The sequence below is a fragment of the Pezoporus occidentalis genome, unplaced genomic scaffold (genome assembly GCF_034315485.1).
Source record: "Pezoporus occidentalis ecotype Australia unplaced genomic scaffold, CSIRO_AGI_Poc_V1 ctg697, whole genome shotgun sequence".
NCBI lineage: Eukaryota > Metazoa > Chordata > Aves > Psittaciformes > Psittacidae > Pezoporus > Pezoporus occidentalis.
Window position 1 is genome coordinate 3,701 of NW_026916049.1, and position 19,820 is coordinate 23,520.

Genomic DNA, 19,820 nt, shown 5'->3' on the forward strand with positions numbered 1-19,820 from the left:
AATTCACTGATGTAACTAAATCCTTGCAAAACCTATTCAAGATAGATTTATATGTAACCCATACCCTACCTTTTGTGTTCATTTTGTTGTTGCGTTTTTTCTTTCTTGACAATTACCTTGGTCAAAAAGCTTAAGAAAAAAAATAATAAAAAGATTGTATTTCTTCTGCATTGAAATCTCACTGCTTGAAACATAAAGCTGCATTGCTTCTAACCCGTACTTTGTTTTTTTTTTATTTTTCTGAGAAAACTTTGACTTATTGCTGAAAATAGGTGTATCTAGATAAGATTGAGACCATAGCCCACTTAAAAGAAGAAAATTGAAGATAGTCAATGAGAAATCCCATTCCATTTCTGTCATTTTTCACATTTTAAAAGCCGAAGAATAGCACATGCTTCTCCATAGGTGCTGCCAGTAAGCAGGAATCAATGTAGCCATTCAAAATAACCATAACAGATTTGCTTACAGAAAAGTGTGGTTTGCCTATCAGTTGATTGCTTATCAGTCTTTGAACTGAGACAAGGAGGCACAAAAGTACAAAATGCAATCAGTTCTAAGTAATGTTAAGTTTGATGGCTTTGTAATGGAAAATAACTGCGGTACTTGGAGGTAGCTGACATAGTTTCAGGCCCTCAGGGCCTCAGTACAGAAGGTGTGAGAAAAGAGGAATAGAAGGACAGGACCTGGGATGGGGAGTATCCCGGACTAGCAGATGTCCAGGATGAGAGCAGTTAAACTAACTGGTAAGTAGAAGGCCAGGATGATTGCTATGTCTGTAATGTTAATTAAGCTTGTTGGGAAAAGTAAACGACCCTTAAAGACCACCACATTTTTGTATGCATGCCAGAAACCTGTTGGAAAATGATGTAATATGCTCAGTAACCATATAAGGATGACCTGTATAGCAATTCGGGGACACACGTTAGGAGGAGCTATCCCCGTGTCTCCCGGCACCGCAATAAAGAATACCTGCTTGTCAACTTGATACTCTGTTGGCGAGTTTATTCCTGGAGTTTTCTCCGAATCAGAACAGAGGTCAGATTTCACTGACACCATTGCAGAGCAGTCAAGAGGTGACTGTAGCACATGGAGCATTCCCAAACTAACTGCACTAGGTATGCTAAGGGTGCATCTGATACGTGGATAGACTCCACAACTCGTTAAAAGATGTAAAGTAGGTATGCTTTTTATTCAGCGAGACACACGGGGATAATTCCTCAAAGTCATGTGTGCCTCAGTGTTGCTTCCCTCTACATTTATTCTCTAAAGTTACATATATTCATAAGGTTGCACAACACTCCTATACATATTCATGTCCTATCCCCACTTCGTATTATAATGAGCCAGAAGGTCCTTTGCGCCTGCGCAGTGCCCCGTCTGGTCATGGGCAGGGGTCTCAAGATGAAGTGAATGAGTCTTCCTCTTCTTGAACTTTTCATCTTTTAGTCTTCACGTATGGCCTTAGGGTTTGCTCGGTGTCCCAGCCATACACCATCTGCTTCTCCCCCTTACCAGTAGTTTCAGGCTCTGCTTTTCCTTATCAATAGCTGCTTATCAGTAGAATCAGGTGTCTGCTTTTCCTTATCAATAGAACAAAGTGTCTGCTTTTCCTTAACAATAGAACCAGGTGTCTGCTTTTCCTTATCAATAGAACCAGGTGTCTTTGTTCTGCTTAGTAGGCATTTACAACAGGCAATACTTTTGTTTAAGCAAGTGAATTCCTCTAACCCCCTTGTATAACCCCCCTGTACATTGGTCAACCCTCTGCATCACATCCATGCTGGTCCTTAGGTAGCAGGGAAAAGTATTTTGCCCCATCCTTTTCAGCACAAAAAATTATAATAATATACAACCTGTGTTTCCTAATTAAGGTAGGATGTAAAATTCAACTTTAAAGCCCCAGTTGCTGTTGGTGACCATCCAACCAGAGTATCCTACCAGAGATGTTCTCATGCTCAGTGTGTGGACTTCCCAGAGACAGGTTAATGGTTGGATTCGATGTTCTCAAAGGGCCATTTTCAAATTAATTGATTGATTGTAAGAAACAAAGATTTTTAGCCTTAAATCTTTGTATCATCAGGCTGTTTCCCATGGTGTTTCCCTGGAGCCCCAGGGAGCCCTGGAAGGAGCCCAGGGGGGCAGAGGCAGAGCCACCTTGGGCTGGGCCTCTGCTGCTGAGCTGGGACCGAGGGGAGACCTGCAAGACACAGGGAGCTTAAAGGCACTTGGCAGTGGAGGATGCTGAGGAGGAGGAGGAGGAACCTTCTGAAGGAGAAACCTTCCCAGCCCTGTCTGTGGTAAGGCACTGGGTGCAGGGCAATGCAGCTGCAGTTTCTCTCTGTGTAGATAAGGAGGAGGATGTGCTGCAGAGCAGGGCTTCCCCCTGCACCATGCAGGGACAGGACAAGGCAGGTCCCTTGTCCCGGGGCTGGCTGCAGGGTGTGAATGTGGGTGTGCAGGCAGGGGTGCCCAGCGCTGCCCTTGCAGCAGGGTCCCTGCAGCCCAAAGGCTGTGTGCAGGGGCAGGGACTCTGCTGCCTGCCAGGGTCAGCACTCGGCCTGCCCAGGAGCTCCCCATGGAGCTTGGGGGGGAGCTGAGGGGAAAGGAGAAACCCCTGACAGGGAAGGGAAGTGTTGGGTGGGTGACGCTGCTCCAATCTGCCGTCACTCTGAGCACTTCTTCAGAGGGTCCTTCTGAAAGACACTGAGGCATCATTTACCTGATAGGGAAGGATCCTGAGCTTTGATGGTTTTCCCTCTTGGTGGGCAGGTTGGGCAGTGGAAGCTGGGAATTTACTTCTCTGCTTTGGGGGAGGCACTGAGAGTCTTGTGAGGGCTTGTGTGAGCTGCTCCTGAGCCCCTGCCCAGGCAGGGGTGTGCAGGGCAGAGCTGAGCACACAGCCCATGGCATGGGCTCTGGGAGCACTGAGAGGGAGCAGAGCTGGGCACAGAGCAGCAGCTCCTGGCAGGGACAGCTCCAGGCAGCAGAGATATGGATGGGCAGGGAGTGCGGGGAAAGTGCAGCCCAGCCCTGGGGAGGGTGCGTTCAGGCAGCTCTCTTGGGGTCTGCCACTGGACGTGGCTGCTGGCTGCGCTCTGCTGCCCACAGCCCTTTGCTTCTCAGCGTGAGAGCTCTGTGGAATGTCCTTAATCCGTTCTCCCCTGGTCTCAGCACAGGACAGATGTTTGTGGGAGTTCTTAAGATTGTGTGTGAAGGCACCTTACAGGCAGTGCAAGTTTGAGCACAGGGCAAGTGGGAGAGGACTGATGGACACTGCAGCTCTCTTGGTTCTGCAAAGAACTGAGACTTTTTGCTCTGAGCAATGCTCTTCTGATTGTACCTAGGAAGAAGCCTCAGCAGTGTAATGACATGACTGGCGACGATGCTGAACCTCTCCTCTCCTGCTAAAATGTGCTCAGTTGTGAATGTGTAAACTGAACTTCTGTATCTGACACCCCTCCTGTCCTAACCTCTCACTGCCTTTTTCTCCTCTGACGGTGCCCCATGCCCAGAGGCAGCAGATGTCCAACGGCAGCTCCATCACCCAGTTCCTCCTCCTGCCATTCGCACACAGGCGGGAGCTGCAGCTCTGCCACTTCTGGCTCTTCCTGGGCATCTCCCTGGCTGCGCTCCTGGGCAACGGCCTCATCATCACCAGCACAGCCTGCGACCAGCGCCTCCACACCCCCATGTACTTCTTCCTCCTCAACCTCTCCCTGCTGGACCTGGGCTGCATCTCCACCACTGTCCCCAGATCCATGGCGATTTCCCTCTGGGACACCAGGGCCATCTCCTACACAGGTTGTGCTGCACAGCTCTTTTTTGTTCTCTTTTTCATTTCAGCAGAGTATTTTCTCCTCACTGCCATGTCCTACGACCGCTACGTGGCCATCTGCAAGCCCCTGCACTATGGCACCCTCCTGGGCAGCAGAGCTTGTGTCCACATGGCAGCAGCTGCCTGGGGCAGTGGCTTTCTCACTGCTCTTCTGCACACAGCCAATACATTTTCACTGCCCCTCTGCTGAGGCAATGCTGTGGAGCAGTTCTTCTGTGAAATCCCCCACATCCTCAAGCTCTCCTGCTCACACTCCTACCTCAGGGAAGTTGGGCTTCTTGTGGTTGGTGTGTTTATCATGTGGGAGTTTTCTGTTCATTGTGGGGTCCTATGTGCAGATCTTCAGGGCTGTGCTGAGGATGCCCTCTGAGCAGGGACGCCACAAAGCCTTTTCCACGTGCCTCCCTCACCTGGCCGTGCTTTCCCTCTTTGTCAACACATCTGTCTTTGCCTACCTGAAGCCCCCCTCCTTCTCCTCCCCATCCCTGGATCTGGTGGTGTCAGTGCTGTACTCGGTGGTGCCTCCAGCAGTGAACCCCCTCATCTACAGCCTGAGGAACCAGGAGCTGAAGGATGCTGTGAGGAAGCTGGTGACCAGATGTGTTTCAGCAGATACACGCTGCTTGCTTTACCCTGCAAAGGGCTTCCAGTGTAGGTCATGACAGGCCATGTCTGTCTTTCCTGCTTTACATTTGTTTTCTTATTTCAGTTTGTGATGATGTTGTCTTCATAGAAATGTCAGTTTTCATCTCCTCCTAATTAAGTTGCCACTCGTGTTGTGTGACCCACAGACTTTGTGTCACTCTGGTCTCTGATTGTATTTAAGGGAAATAAATGGTCCTGCAGCAACTTCTTCTCTGTGATATGTCCTCACATGTCAGGAATGAAGGGGAATGCAATCAGCTTTCTGCCTGCTCCTGCTCTAGGATGGCTGCTCTGTGCCTGGAGCAGGAAGAGCTCTTGAGGAGCCCAATGAATGGAGCTGTTATCCTGGTGTGGGGAGATGGGATGGCATGGGGGGCTGCAGAGCTCTCAGGGTGTCCTGGGCAGGAGAGCAGGGGACACAGGGGTCCCTGCAGGGAACTGCCCTGCAATGGCACAGGCTGGGGCTGCCTGGCTGAGAACAGCCCATGGGAAAGGTTTGGGTGGGCAGGAGCTTGACAGGAGGCAGCGTGTGACCTGGCAGCAAGGGAGGACAGCAGCATCGGGGGCTGTATGAGCACGGCAGGCGAACCAGGGAAGGGATGATCTGGAATACTCCATCCAGGTTTCAGATCCCCAGTTGAGGAGTGGGTTTAATAATGGGCCCTCAGGTCAGGAGATACTGGAGCACGGTGCCTGTGGGGAGAGGCTGGGGTGCTGGGCTTGTCCATCCTGGAGAAGGGAAGGCTGATGGGGACCTGAGATCTTGGGAAGGGAAGGCTGTTGGGGACTGGCTGCCTGTAGCGGCAAGGAGGACATGGAGAATACAGAGCCAGGCTCCTCACCATGGTGCCTGGTGAGAGGACAAAAGGCAGTGGGGGATAGTGACAGAGGAGAGCTTCAGCCAGGACAGAAGGAAACCTTGTGTCCATAGGCTCAGGCAAGTGCTGCATCAGGTCACCCAGAGAGACTGTGCAGTCTCTGGCCTTGGGGATTGCCAACTCAGACTGAATCGAGCCTTGGACCACTTGCTCTGACCCTGCTCCTGACAGGTTTGACTTGAGACCTCCTGGGGTCCCTTCCAACCCCTGTTCACTTCTGATCCTACAATGATGGGCTTATGAAGAGTCACAAAGATGCTCTAAGGGCTGGAGCACATCTCTGATGATGACAGCTGAGAGAGCTGGGGGTGTTCAGCCTGGAGAAGGCTCCAGGGAGACCTTACTAAGCCCATTCCTAAACAGGGCCTACAAGAAATCTGGAGAGGGTTTTTTTGCAAGGGCCTGTAGGGACAGGACAAGGAGGAACGGCTTTAACCTGACAGAGGGGAGAGTGAGATGAGATCTCAGGAAGAAGCTCTTCTGTGTGAGGGTGGTAGGACACTGGCACAGGGTACCATCTGTGGCAGTGTGCAAGGCCAGGTTGGACACAGGGGCTTGGAGCAACCTGCTCTAATGGAAGGTGTCCTTGCCCATTGCTGGGGGTTGGAACTGGATGAGCTTTAAGGTCCCTTCCAGCCCAATCCTGTCTGGAATTCCGGATTCAGGAATCAATAGCATGTTGAGGAGAGGGTGCCCTTGAAGGGGGGGACTCTCAGGCTTTCCCAGAGCACACAGAGCATTTCCCAGTCTGGAATACAGGAAACATTGGACCAAGGCCATGCAGCCAAAGGGAGGCAGAGCAGGGCTGCTGGGCTGCAGCTCAAGGCTGTCCTAGGCAGAAATGGCAAGGAAGCAGAGACCAACACAACCTCCTTGGGTAGGGGATGCCCTGCTGTGCAATGACAGCAGTGACTTCTGTGGTTTAAGCCAAGCCGGCAACTCAGAACCACGCAGCCACTTGCTCAATCCCCCCGCCCCGTCCTCCGGCTTCCAGAGGGATGGGGAGGAAAATGGAAAGAATGTAACTCCCACGGGTTGAGATAAGAACACTCCAGTAACTAAGGTGTAACACAAATCACTGCTGCTACCACCAGTAATAATAATGATAAAGGAAATAACAAGGGAACAGAATACAACCGCTTACCGCCTGCCGATCGATACCCAGCCTGACCGAGCAGTGAACTACCCCTTCCGTGTAACTGACCCCAGTTTATATAGTGGGTATGTAGTGCTGTGCTATGGAATACCTCTTTGGCTAGTTTGGGTCAGGTAACCCGTCTCTGCTTCCCCCTGGCTTCCCCTCCTCCCTGCCAAGCGTGAGACTCACAAAGTCCTTGGTCAGAATAAACATTACTGAACAACAACTGAAAACACCGGTGTTATCAGCGCTGTTCCCAGGCTGAAAGTCAAAAAGCACAGCACTGCACCAGCTACTAAGAAGGAGAAAAATGCCAGTTACTGCTGAACCCAGGAGAGTGACAAAGCCCCAGTCCCTGCCAACAGGGTTCCTGGGGGGAACAACTCAGGTCCCAGCAGGACCATGCCGCCTCAGGCAGCAGAGAGCCTCTTCCCACATCCCTCCTTGCATGCAGCACCCACTGCAGTGTCCGAAAAGCCAGGGCAAGAGCCAGGCCTAGCACTCAACTTCCAGCAAGCCCGCGGCAGTACGTGCCAGCATCATGGTCTGCCACGCGGCAGCACTGGGGACTTGGAGGATATCACGGAAGCACACAATGGTTTGGACTGGAAGGGACCTTAAAGCTCATCCAGCTCCAACCCCTGCCACTGGCAGAGACAACTTCCACTAGAGCAGCTTGCTCCAAGCTCCATTCAACCTGGCCTTGAGCACTGCCAGCCATGGGGCAGCCACAGCTTCTCTGGGCACCCTGTGCCACTGTCCCACCACCCTCACAGGGAACAACTTCTAAGATCTCATCGCAATCTCCCCTCTCTGTCACATTAAAATCGTTCCCCCTTGTCCCATCCCCACAGCCCTTGTTCTCTCCCCACAATAAATGAGGGGAGATCCCAGGATCATCCCTCGGCAGCCGCAGCGCTCCGCTGCCGGCTCAGCCAGCCCAACTCACACACCGAGTCCAAAGCAGCCACTCTGGGGAAGTCTCTTGAGGTGTTCTGGCAACTCCTACAGCACCCCGAGATCGCCATCGCCACCCACCTTGTTCCACGCTCCTGTGTCCACAGGCGTCACCGGCTCCAAGACACCAAGATGGGAACCACCAGAGGAGCTGCTCTTGCCTCCTCCACCGGTAGCTTGTGTTCCGTGGGGCAGCTGTCGTCTCCCGGTGCCTCTGCTGGAGGGTTCTGTGGGGTTCTGTGACCTCACACACCTGAACACGGGGAGTTCCAGAATCAACCACCCCTGTGGTCCCCATGTCCCCAAGGTCATTGTGATGCATGAGCTCTGACTGGGTCCATGGGGTGCTCTGGAGGTGCTGCAGGCATTCTCTGGGATTCTCTAGGGGTATCCCCAGGATGCCCTGGGAGTGCACAGAGACACAGGGCCGTGGAGCAAGCTGCTCTAGTGGAAGGTGTCCCTGCCCGTGCCTTTGGGCTTGGAGCTGGGTGAGCTTTAAGGTCCCTTCCAGCCCAGCCCAGCCCAGCCCACTCTGGGATTCCATGATTCTCTGCTGTGCCAATGTCCGTCCCTCTCCACTCCTCGTAGGTGGCCGTGACGCCCTGTTCCATGGCCCACGTTGAGCTGTGACCCCTCGCATGCTCCACCTCTGGACCAAAGGCACTGAGGAAGAGCAGCCCGTGAGGGACCTCCCCGAGCCGGCTGGGCAGAGGCTGGTCCCCCCGCAGAGACTCCCGGAGCACCCCTGGGTGCCCAATGGCCATGGGCAAACAGATGCCAGCAGCCGGGTATACGCCTTTACCTACGAGATTTCCTATCTCGATTTCCGGAAGGCTTCCAAACCTTGTGTACGCTTACCAAACCAACCCAGTTACCAATTCAGTCTTTATGCAAGATGCCCCCTGCACCTTACAGACTATACAAAAGAAAAGAATACCTTTTATGAGATGGTCCTTCTCTGCTCCCGCAGTGATCCGAATGAGTCGAGAGGTCCCTCCGGGAAAAATTCCCGAGGGCCCTAGGGAGCCCTGTCCTCAGCAGGTCCTGCAGCCGAGCAGAGAGGGTCCCATCTGGGGTGCCAAATTGATTCGGAGAAAACTCCAGGAACAAACTCACCACCAAAGTTTTCAAGCTGACAAGCAGATATTCTTTATTGCGGCGCCAGGAGACACGGGGGATAGCTCCAGCTAGCGTGTATCACCCCAATTGCCACACAAGCCATGCTTTTATAGTCCCTGGGCATACATACATATTCATGAGGCTACATATGGATTACATCATTTTCCAGAAAGTTCCCCGCATGCGTACAGAGTTGTGCGGGTGGTCTCTGAGGGTCGTTTACTTCCTCCAGCGATCTTCATCACTTCTGGCAGCCTTTGAAGCAAGCGCAGTAGGTGCTCATACCAGCTTAATTGGTTCGTTAGCACCAGAGACAGAATAATCCTCCTATCCTCATACTTACCAGGTAGCTTAACTGTAGCCCATCCTGGACACCTGCGGTTCCCAGATACTCCTTATCCTGTGTCCTGTTCTTCTAGACTGTGTTTTCCTTAAAACTATGTCAACTATAACGATTTCTCTTGTGAGAATTCTCAGTATGTTCTCCAGCTGCACTCTATGTAATCTTTTTCTCTCTGTGTCATGCACCTCAGTAATTTTCCATTGCTACTGTTACAAAGCCGTCAAACTTAACATTACTTAAAACTAAATCTAAAGGTTTCTGTATTCCATTTTGTGATTTTGTTCCCCCTTGTCTCAGGAGTCATAGACTAATAGAGCTCTAGAGGAGTCATAGAGGAGTCACAGAGTCCTGGATGAGTCATAGAGGCGTCACAGAGTCCTGGATGAGTCATAGAGGAGTCATAGAGAAGTCGTAGAGGCATCATAGAGGCATCATAGAGTAGTCATTCAGGAGTCAGTCATAGAGCAGTCAGTCATAGAGGAGTCATAGAGTAGTCAGTCATAGAGGAGTATAGAGTAGTCAGTCATAGAGGAGTATAGAGTAGTCAGTCATAGAGGAGTCATAGAGAAGTCATAGAGGAGTCATACAGGGGACATAGAGGGTCACTGAGGGGTCTTAGAGGGGTCATAGAGGATTCATAGAGGAGTCTTAGAGGAGTCTTAGAGTTTTCAGACAGGAGTCATAGAGGAGTCAGAGAGGCATCAGAGAAGAGTCAGAGAGGAATCAGAGTGTCATAGAGAAGTCATGGAGGAGTCATTGAGGAGTCATAGTGGAGTCATAGTAAAGTCATAGAGCAGTCATATAGTGTTGCCTTCGCAAGGTGTGGCGACCTGGTTCAGGATTCCTGCAAAAGCCGGCCTGCTGGGCAGCAGCTACAGCCGCCTGCCCGCTTCAGCAGCAACCATAAATACCTGCCGGCAGCCACACTGTTACATTAACTCTTTCATGCCCAAAATGTTAAACAGCTACCCCTTAAAAACTTTGACAATAAACCCAACCATACACAAAACACCGATTGCCCTCAACACACACACACACACACACACACACACACACACATGTGGGATCCCACAAGCACACTCCACACAAGTTCAATATTTGAAACACAAAAAGACAATTATTATTCCCACTACACAGTCCCACGTACAGAACGTGGCACAAGGACCCTGTGGAGACTAACAGCAAACCAGCTCCGAGAAGCATCATTGCAGTGCGAGGTGGCAGGCACACACTACAACCTTGCAGCAGCATGTTGAAGATGCGATGGCAGTCCCCGCAGAGGCTCTGCCTCCCCCACATTGTATGAGGCTTGGGCTTTTATACTACACCAAAATGCACACTCATTCTGACACAGGTGGCCAGCCTGTGCTGCACACAAGAGGTGGCCAGCAGTATCTACAAAGGTCTCCAAGGGTTGATAGAAACCTGGACATACTTATATTTACCAACTTCTAGTACATGAGTATCACAGAGAAACTGTATGGGCTCCCCCTGTCAATTGCAGGAAAAAATCATAACATATACAGCTTGAGTATAAGAGGATTTTAACGCATACGTGGTCACAGTTTGTCAGGCCTCCTTAACTATTTTGAGATCAAGAGCTTCCCACTCTTTAGCCCCCTGCTGTGTCGTAAACACAGGATATGCAAAGATGCCCATTGCAGAAAATTCCCCAGTAATGATCGCATCCTTGGTTACCCATTGTTACAGCTGAGCGTCTCCAGGGCCAGTAAGGCTGAGCAGACCGACCCGGGAGATGAAGAGTCAGAGTCTGGAAGCAGAGGATATACATATGGATCGGATTCAGGGGATTCGGGGGCTGATCCTGCGCCGAACTCGGGGTCTCCGTTGCTTGCAGCTGTGTCTTTCTTATCAGATGTCTCCCATTCGGTATGTAGCCATCTGCAGACCTGGCTCCTCCGTGACTGAGTTAAAAATCTTTTCACTCTAGGGCATAGTGGGCTGGAGAGGCTCGCGGTTCCTTTAAATCTCCCGCTAGCGCATGATCCCTATTTTCTACTGCGTGCTTCAAAACGGCGCCGCAATCGATCCGGCGCCGAGGCACCGCCCTCTTTCTTTCGGATTCCTCGACATTTATCATACGTATCCCTTCTAATATACTTTCTCTGTCATTTTCAAAGTCCCTACTTTCGGAACTGGGGTGGTGGGGGAGCAGGGGGTTACACCTCCTCCACGGCACCTTCTGATGGAGGGGGAGAAAAGGAAGGGGGGGGGGGGGGGGGGTGGGGGGGGGGGTGGGTGGGAAACCCTGTGCTTCCGCGAGTTGGGGGAAATGAGTTGTAATCTTCCCCCGGTTTCAACCGACCGGGGACGTCTGTTCCTAGTTTCTCCGTTGCTACCGCGGCAGTTTTCTTTTCTGCCTTGTATCTTTTTATACAGTTCATTACTTCCCTCCGTGGTTTACCGAGTTTCTTTGCCTTTTTATAATCATTAAGCACTGAGTCAAATAGTTCATCACCAAACTTTCGCCACTCACTCTTCTCAAATATTGTATTAGGATCTGCAAAAAAAATCTCTTAGCTTTCCCTACAGCCAGTAGACCTGCTAGCTGCTTTAGAGTCTCAGGCTCAATTCCCCGCTTTTATAAAAAGCACTGCAAAAAGTTCAGGGCTCAGTTCCCCGCTTTTATAAAAAGCACTGTAATAAGTTCAGGGCTCAATTCCCCGCTTTTATAAAAAGCACTGTAATAAGTCCAGGGCTACCTCTCGGTCCATTTTCATGGCCGGCCTTTTCCGGATCGTCTTCTTCTGGGTCATCCTGTAACCTCGGTCTCCGGATCGGCCTCCCAACGCAGCAGTGTCTGGTTCGCCCCTGCGGCGGACTCCTTTCGGTTAGTCCAAGCACCCGGGTCCGTCACGCCACTGCAGCAGCATTGCCCGTGCTTCCCGGCCGCTGCCGCCGGCGTCATTCACTCGCCGTTCCGGGTCCCCATTAAACCGGGGCCCTGTATCCGGGTCCCAGCTAGTTGGGGCCCTGTATCCCGGGTCCCCGTTAAACCGGGGCCCTGTATCCCGGGTCCCCGTTAAACCGGGGCCCTGTATCCGGGTCCCCGCTAGTCGGGGCCCTGTATCCCGGGTCCCCGCTAGTCGGAGCCCTGTAATCCGGGTCCCCAGCGACCAGGGCCCTGTAGTCCGCTTCCCTGTTCGGGCGCCATTTGTAAGCGGCGAGGAGAAGCAGGCAGGCCAACCCAATATGGGTGATAAGCAACTTCTACTTTATTTGCGACGCAGTTCACACATATATAGGAGTGGTATTCAGCCACTCCTTCTTGGCATAACAGTATTGGTTAGCCCCCACAGCTTCCTCCACATTCTCCTCCCAGGTCCGGTCTCCGGCCACCTGTGGGGGCCACCCCCTGCCTTGCTTGCACAGTCCTCCAGGGCTCTATGGTTCTGCTCTTAGAGTCATTCTGCAACATCAGGGAGCCCAAATCCCCCAAACCCAAACCCTGGAGCTCCAAATCCGCCGCGGCTCAGTGCAGCGGCCAGAAGCCTCCTGAGAAAGGGGTGCTCTGAAAAGTGGGGTCCCCCCAGCACCTGCCCTGGCGTTCCCCAAAATGCTCTGAGACCTCAAATACACTGGGGGGACCCCAAAATTGCTTTGGACGTTTCCAGGGCCCTTTGGCGAGGGGCAGTGTGGTTTTGGGGTGCCCCTTTATTGGGGTGACACTTTTGGAGGGTCCACTCCCTCTGGCCCACTGAATTCACTACTGAACACAAAGCAGTCATGGTGCCCCCAAAATCCTGGGGTAACCCCAAATCTTCCTGAAGCAAAGGACTAGCAGGCAGGACCCCCAGATGGGGGGCCTGTAGCACCCCCAAAGTGAACTGCACTCTGCCATCACCAGAGGCCCCCCCAAATGAACCCAGGGACCCAAAATCCTGGAAGTCCCTCACCAAACAACCCTGCCCTGAACTGTGAGTGCCCCAAAAATCTGCTTCCCCCCCCCCCCCCCCCAAGCCACCCAGCCCCAAATTGTTCTTTGTTGCCCCCAAACCACACCTTATGGGGCACCCCAACCCCACCTCCCCCTCTGGCATCAGGGAGCTGGGGGGGAGGGTGGCCCCAGAGTAGCAGGGTGCCTAATTTGGGGTGTCCCCCCAAAAGACCACCCCCAAGTAGGTCACGTGGGGGATGAGCAGGAGCACCTGCAGCAGGTACTGGAAGCTCTGTGAGGGGCTGTGAAGGACTGAGAGGGACTGGGAGCACCTGCAGCAGGGAGTGGGAGCACTGGGAGGGATTGGGAGTTGGGCACAGCCTCAAGCGGGAAGATGTGTGGCAGGGACTGGGAGCACTGGGATATTGAAAGCCCAGCAGTATCTGGGGCCACAGTGGCCTGTATTGGTCTGTACTGGTGCAGACTGGTCTGTACTGCTCCATACCGGGATGTGTGAATTTGCGGAAAACCCCAAGTTGGGTGTGAGTGTTGATCTGCTGGTTTCTGCTTGGTTTCTGACAGTGCTCAGATGGAACTTTGACATCATGTAGTGCTTCCCACACTGCTGGTGCTGCTTCCCCTGCCTCTGTGGGGGAATCTCCTCTGATGAAGACATCATCTACATAATGGTACATTTCCACCTTGTGAGGAAGTGAGACCTTGTGTGGGTTTGTGGTGTTCATGGGAGGGAGCTGAGTCCCCTTCCACCCCCAGGGCTACAATCCCAGGATGAGATGCCCCAACTGACCAGGCTGAATCCCTTCCTTCAGCAGGGGTAAAGGAGATCCCAGCCTGTCCTGGCCTGCCTGTCCTGTCTGATGAGGGGACAAGAAACAGGCTGCCTGCTGAAGTGGTTGTGTCACCACCCCTGGAGGTATTCAAAACACGTTCTAAGGGACATGGTTAATGTGTTGACTTGCCAGTGTTCTGTTAATGGTGAACTCGATGTTCTTAAGGGTCTTTTCCAACCTAAATGATTCCAGGATTCTACAAAATCTTGTTGTTTAGACCAAGCTGTCTCATCAGAGAAATGACACTGCAGGAAGGCAGTGTGTTTGCCATCTGAGGGAGGGAACATCAGTGCTTGCTTCAGACTGTTCCCCATGGGGTTCACCTGGAGCCCAGGGAGCCCAAGGATGCTCTGAGTTAGCTGGTGACTGGATGTGCTTCAGCAGCCATACACTGCCTGCTGTCCTCTGCAAAGGGATCCTAGTGTAGATCATGACAGACCATGTCTGCTTTGCTGCTTTACAGCTGTTTTTCTTTTCCACTTGTGATGTTGCTGTCTTCAATGACATGTTAGTTTTCATCCCCTGCTACTTCAGTATCTGCCCACCTTGTCTGACCCACAGACTTTGTGTCAGTGGGGATCTGTCATTGTCTTTGAGCTGGGGGTGTTCAGCCTGGAGAAGAGAAGGCTCCAGGGAGACCTTACTAAGGCCATACCTAAACAGGGCCTACAAGAAATCTGGAGAGGGGCTTTTTACAAGGGCCTGTAGGGGCAGGACAAGGGGAATGGCTTGAACCTGAAAGAAGGGAGACTGAGATGAGCTCTTAGGCAGAAGCTCTTTCCTGTGAGGGTGCTGAGGCGCTGGCACAGGGTGCCCAGAGAAGCTGTGGCTGCCCCATCCCTGGCAGTGTTCAAGGCTGGGTTGGACACAGGGGCTTGGAGCAAGCTGCTCTAGTGGAAGGTGTCCCTGCCCGTGGCAGAGGTTGGAGCTGGATGAGCTCTAAGGTCCCTTCCACCCCTGTACATAAATACTTAGTGCCTCTACAACTGAAGTGTTCTAGGGAGGTCAGCTTTTGATAAAAGCTACTGGTGTGCTGAATGCACAGTGGGTTGGTGTGATTCTGAACAGGGATTAGAGCTCAGCTGAAGCAGTGACCCCTGGTGTCACAGAGAAGAGCTTGTGTTTCCTTCCTGTCACTGGTGGATTCCTTGGGAGAAGAGGTCCCAGCTATTTCTGGAGTCCCCAGCTGTGCAGTTCCTAGCAGGGCACTGCAGGTACAGCTGAAAATTGCCTGCCTGTTTCCTTGGTCCATGGTTGAGTTGAGTTGGAGATAAATCTGACTCTGCAGTTCTAACACCAAAAGGAATTGTTCACCTTCACGTGCAGCAGACACACAGATCTCTTGCTGTGTCATGTGCACTTGTCAGTTATTGAGGAAACTATCTATGGGCTGGGAAAGGAAAGAGCACAGGAGGGAATTCTTAGTTAATTGTTGTTCTTCCTGTTAAAACCTGTTGGGCTTTAGCATCTTGTTCCATATCTTCAATGGTAATAGGAATGTATTTGTGTTATTAAAGATAATATTTCATTTTCTACTCCCCTGTGTTCTTGGAGAAAGAGCAACAAGGGTCTCCCTCAATCCATCCTTCTCACAAAGTGGTGTGGTCATCTCTTGCCTCTGTGCTTCCAAACAGAGTAGTGCTGAATTCCAGTTATAAATTGAGGGAAATGGTTGGTTTACTCAGTTGTAAACAGTTTCTTAAATGTGTTTAAGTCCCATGATCTCTGCAAGGAGGTTTCTGCAATAACGCAACTTGTCCAGCTGATTTCCATGCTCTAATGTAGAGCAGAATATTTAACAAGAAACAGAACAGAATAGAAATGAGTGAAATTATGGTAGATTGTAAAATTCAGCTTGGTTCCAGTTGCTGTTGGTGACCATCCAGACAGGGTATCCCACAAGGATGTTGTCATGGTCAGCGTGTGGACTAGTTTGGGACAGGTTAATGGTTGGACTCAATGTTCTCAAGGGTCTTTTCAAATGAAATGATTCTGTGATGCTGAGAAAAGTTGATTTTTAGCCTTAACTCTGTCTCTCATCAGAGAAATGACACTGCAGGAAGGCAGTGTGTCTGCCAGCTGAGGGAGGGAACATCAGTGCTTGCTTCAGGCTGTTTCACTTGGGTTGGTTTTAACTCCCCTGTCTCAGGAGACTGGTCCCCCTGGGATGGCATCTTTGCTGCCTCTCCTCACCCTGTCACTGGCATTTGGGACCCCGGTCAGTGGGACCCACAAGGCATGTTATGAAAATTCTCTTCCCCCTAGCTACTAGATCAACCAGTCTTTCAAGTATGAATAGGTCTTTTATTTATATATGTGTGTATATATATGTACACTGTAATGTGAGGAGGTAGTGGATTTTTCCTGCAAGCTTCAGCCCAGGCCTGGAACTAGGACTTTTCTTTGGGGTATCTTAGAGCTGTCTGTGAAGGAGAAGGGGTATTGCAGCACAGCAGAAATAATGTCAGAATCCCAGCCCCTCCAGCATGTCTTTGAAACCCTCCCACTGTCCCGCACACCATTCATCAGTATCTCTTGCAGGACTGGCTCCAGGGGCATCTGCATCAATAGACAAGAGCAGGAGTGCAGCAGAAGTAGCGTGAGCGCCTGGCAGAGTTTGACCAGGACTGGTCATTGGCAGTGAGGGCGCTGGTCTTTGTCCAAGTGTGTGGTACGTGAGCGTTTGAAGGGTGTGAGAACCCTGTGTAAAACCACATTTGGGGTTCCCCGTGTGACTGGGACACCCTTGTAATTCTCTGCTTTGCATCCCAGGCTCTGGGCGCAGTGGGCACGGGCCACTTGTGGATTGTGGTGGCAGTTTGTCAAGGCAGAGGGGACATTCCCATGAACCTCTAAATCCCGTCAAACCTCCTGAACCCCAAATCCCCCCCATTTACTGCCATGCGCCAACAGGAGCACTGAAGAGTCAGGGTACCCTGGGACAAATGTAACCCCTACTTTTGGGACACTGGGTGTCCCCCAAATCCCTGCACCACCCCAGGGAGCTTTGGGGATCTCCCCTGAATGCCCAAATCCCCTCTGAACCCCCAAACTCTTCCCCTCAAAACATCTCCAGCCTGAGGGAACATTGCTAACCCAAGAGTGGGACAAGAGGAGACGGCCTCAGGCTGACTCAGGGTGCCCTGGGACCAAGGTACCCCCTGTTTTCGGCACATGTGAGATCTCCCAATATGTTGTGCCTCCTACAGTGAGTTTTGGGGAACTGCCTTGGCAGTGCTGGGGTAAGGGTTAGACTGGATGAGCTTAAAGGTCTTTTCCAACCTGGTTGATTCTATGATTCTGTGATCCTTTTTGCTGAGGCACCAGTGAACCAGGTATTTTCTGCTGGTGTTCCCTCAGTAAAGGGATGTGCTTCTAAACTTGGTGAGGGTTTGAAAGTTTGTTGTAACTCTGATGGCTCTGCATTTGCAAGCATCTGCAGTAGTCTGGAAACTTCAGTCTGTCCTTCAGGTAATTTCAGTTCCTCTGCAACCCCCGGTAGGTAGGCATGCCATTTTCTGCCAGTGGGTTTGTGCAGCTCCATCCTGAGGAGCAGCTCCCTTTGGGATACTGTCCAGTCAATTGAATGGATTGAATGGATGGTTTGTACCCATTGTTCTTGATCAGTGTTCTCAGTTTGCTTTACTGCTGGGACTAAAGACAGGAGTCCCTTTTCCCACTCAGAATATGTCGGTTCAGTGTCTTTGAAAGAGGCGACTTGAACATTAAAGTTCTTTTTTGGTTCGTCAGGGCCAGTCTGAACGGGTCACAGGAAAAGCCATGCTCAGCAAAATCCCATTCTACTATGAGACAGTGGTGGGAGTGTACAGGCCCCAGGAACACGTATGGTTTTAATTCCTGTATTAGGTATTTCCTGCTTCCTCATGCTCTGGATTCCATTCCCATGGTTTTCCCTTTCATAACAGTGAGTACAGTGGGCAAGAAATGATAGAGAATCCAGGGCCATGTTTCCTCCAGTATCCTTGATGACCCATAAGCTGTTGTAATTCCCTCCCAGACTGGGGCATCTGCCCTTGTTCTGTTTTTCTGAAGGTGTCTGCAGCAATCACTGCACTGCTGCTATCCACCAAGTACCCTCCGATTTGACTGGTTTCTGCTTGGTTTCTGACATTCCTTTGGTGGAACGTCAACCTCTGCACCACGGAGTGCTTGCCACACTGCTGTTGCTGCAGTTCTTTGGGGCAATCTCCACTGATTAAGACATCATCTACATAATGGTACATTTTCACCTTGTGAGGAAGGGAGACCTGTAGGTTTGTAATGGTCATGGGAGGGAGCTGAGTCCCCTTCCAGCCCCATGGCTACAGTCCTAGGAGGAGATGCCTCAACTGACCAGGCTGAATCCCTTCCTTCAGCAGGGGTAAAGGAGATCCCAGCCTGTCCTGGCCTGCCTGTCCTGTCTGATGAGGGGACAAGAAACAGGCTGCCCACAGGTATTGATGTGTCACCTTCCCTGGAAGTATTTAAAAGACATGTAGATTTGGCACTTCTGGACATGGCACAGTGCTGGACTTGACAGTGTTTGGTTAATCGTTGGGCTCAATCTTAAGGGTCTTTTCCAACATAAATGAGTCCATGATTCTACAAAATCTTGTTGTTTAGATCAAGCTCTGTCTCTCAGCTGAGAAATGACACTGCAGGAAGGCAGTGTGTCTCCCAGCTGAGGGAGGGAACATCAGTGCTTTTTAATGCATGAATGCATGATTACAATTCTTAGCAAAAAGAAAATATTTATGAATTATGCTGTCACCTATTGGATAAGCTTTTCTGAATGAGCATCTATACTCCCTGCTGAAGGATGAAACCTAGCCAGATTGGAAAAAGGCAGTAATCAGTGTAGGCTGGCCCAGTTCCAGAGCTGGGTAACACAGCCAAAACACAATAAAACAAAACTACCTACTTAACCTCACAGTAATTCTGGCAATATCAGAGAGTCTTCAGCAGAGGTGCACTGACACTAAGGAGGTTATTGATTTTTAATTTCTTTCTTTAAGCAAATGTATCTAAAGTAGTCATCCCTGAATAGCAAAACACATCAACAGCCAACTAGAAGATCATGCACAAAAGACAAAGATCACACTCCTGAAAGTCTGAGAGGCTTTATGCATGCTCGTGCCACATTCTTCGATCTTCAAAGGAGGTCATTTCTATCGATTCAGTAGAGACAGCAATGTGTGAATCTGATGCTGCCCTGACCCCTCTTCCACCTTCAAAAGCAACTCTCAAAGCTTAAACAGTCAAATTCAAGCAAAAAGGCACCTCCGCTGCTGCCAAACAGATAGATAGCCTGTGCCTGAACTGGATTTACAAAACAGAAACATCACTGTATGTTAGCCACTTTAACAGAGTCAAGTTTATTTTCAGAATATACATCTTCCTTCAGCAAACTGCAAAGCACAAACAGAATAAAAAAGCTGACAGAGACAGCAGCCTATAAGTGATACAGACACTGAAAGAACAAACTTTTTTTGGTACAAAGAGACTTGAGTAGTCTGCCTGTAGATGGAGATTCTGAGGAACAAGGCACAGCCAGGCATGATCTCAGGCTTATTTTCTTGTCAGTGTGGGAGGGAGGAGGAGGAATGAAGCACTTGGTCTGCGCTGTGTGTGGGGGGATAAGATGGTATTCAGAAGCTAGGATAATAATTTTAAATGAGGATCTGCAATGAGAAATCCCACCACAAAGAGCATGGGAAGAGGGCAAAAAGTTAACAATAACTGAGGAGCTGAGCAAACGACAAGAGCTTGGGTTGGAATGGAAGGAACAGTGGGTTGGTTGGTTTGCTTTGGGGTGTGTGTGTTTGGCTTTTTGGGGGGTAGAGGTGATGGTGTTCCTTTAAGTAGGTAGGGATTTTGTGGCTACTGTTCATATCCAACACGTGTGTGTATAATTTATTTACTTGTATTTTGCTGTATTTAGCAGCTTCTGGGTTTTACATGATACTTTGCTTGGGAAGGGATTGTATTTCATGATTAAAAGGGCACGTTACCTTAGATCTTCTGAAAAAGGGCCAATGTTTTTTTTGCTACTACATGAGTAAAAATATTTTTCATAGAAAATGTATTCCTCTGACTTCCTGAGTGGTAATGTAATAAGGACAGGAAAGACAAAGAACTGTCGACAAAAGTCTTTCA

At 50.6% G+C, this 19,820-nt stretch overlaps 1 pseudogene; it reads left to right on the plus strand.

The window, feature by feature from the left end:
• The first annotated feature begins 3,486 nt into the window (after nucleotides 1-3,486).
• On the plus strand, nucleotides 3,487-4,684 carry LOC134175556 (olfactory receptor 14C36-like; annotated as a pseudogene).
• Nucleotides 4,685-19,820: the final 15,136 nt, after the last annotated feature.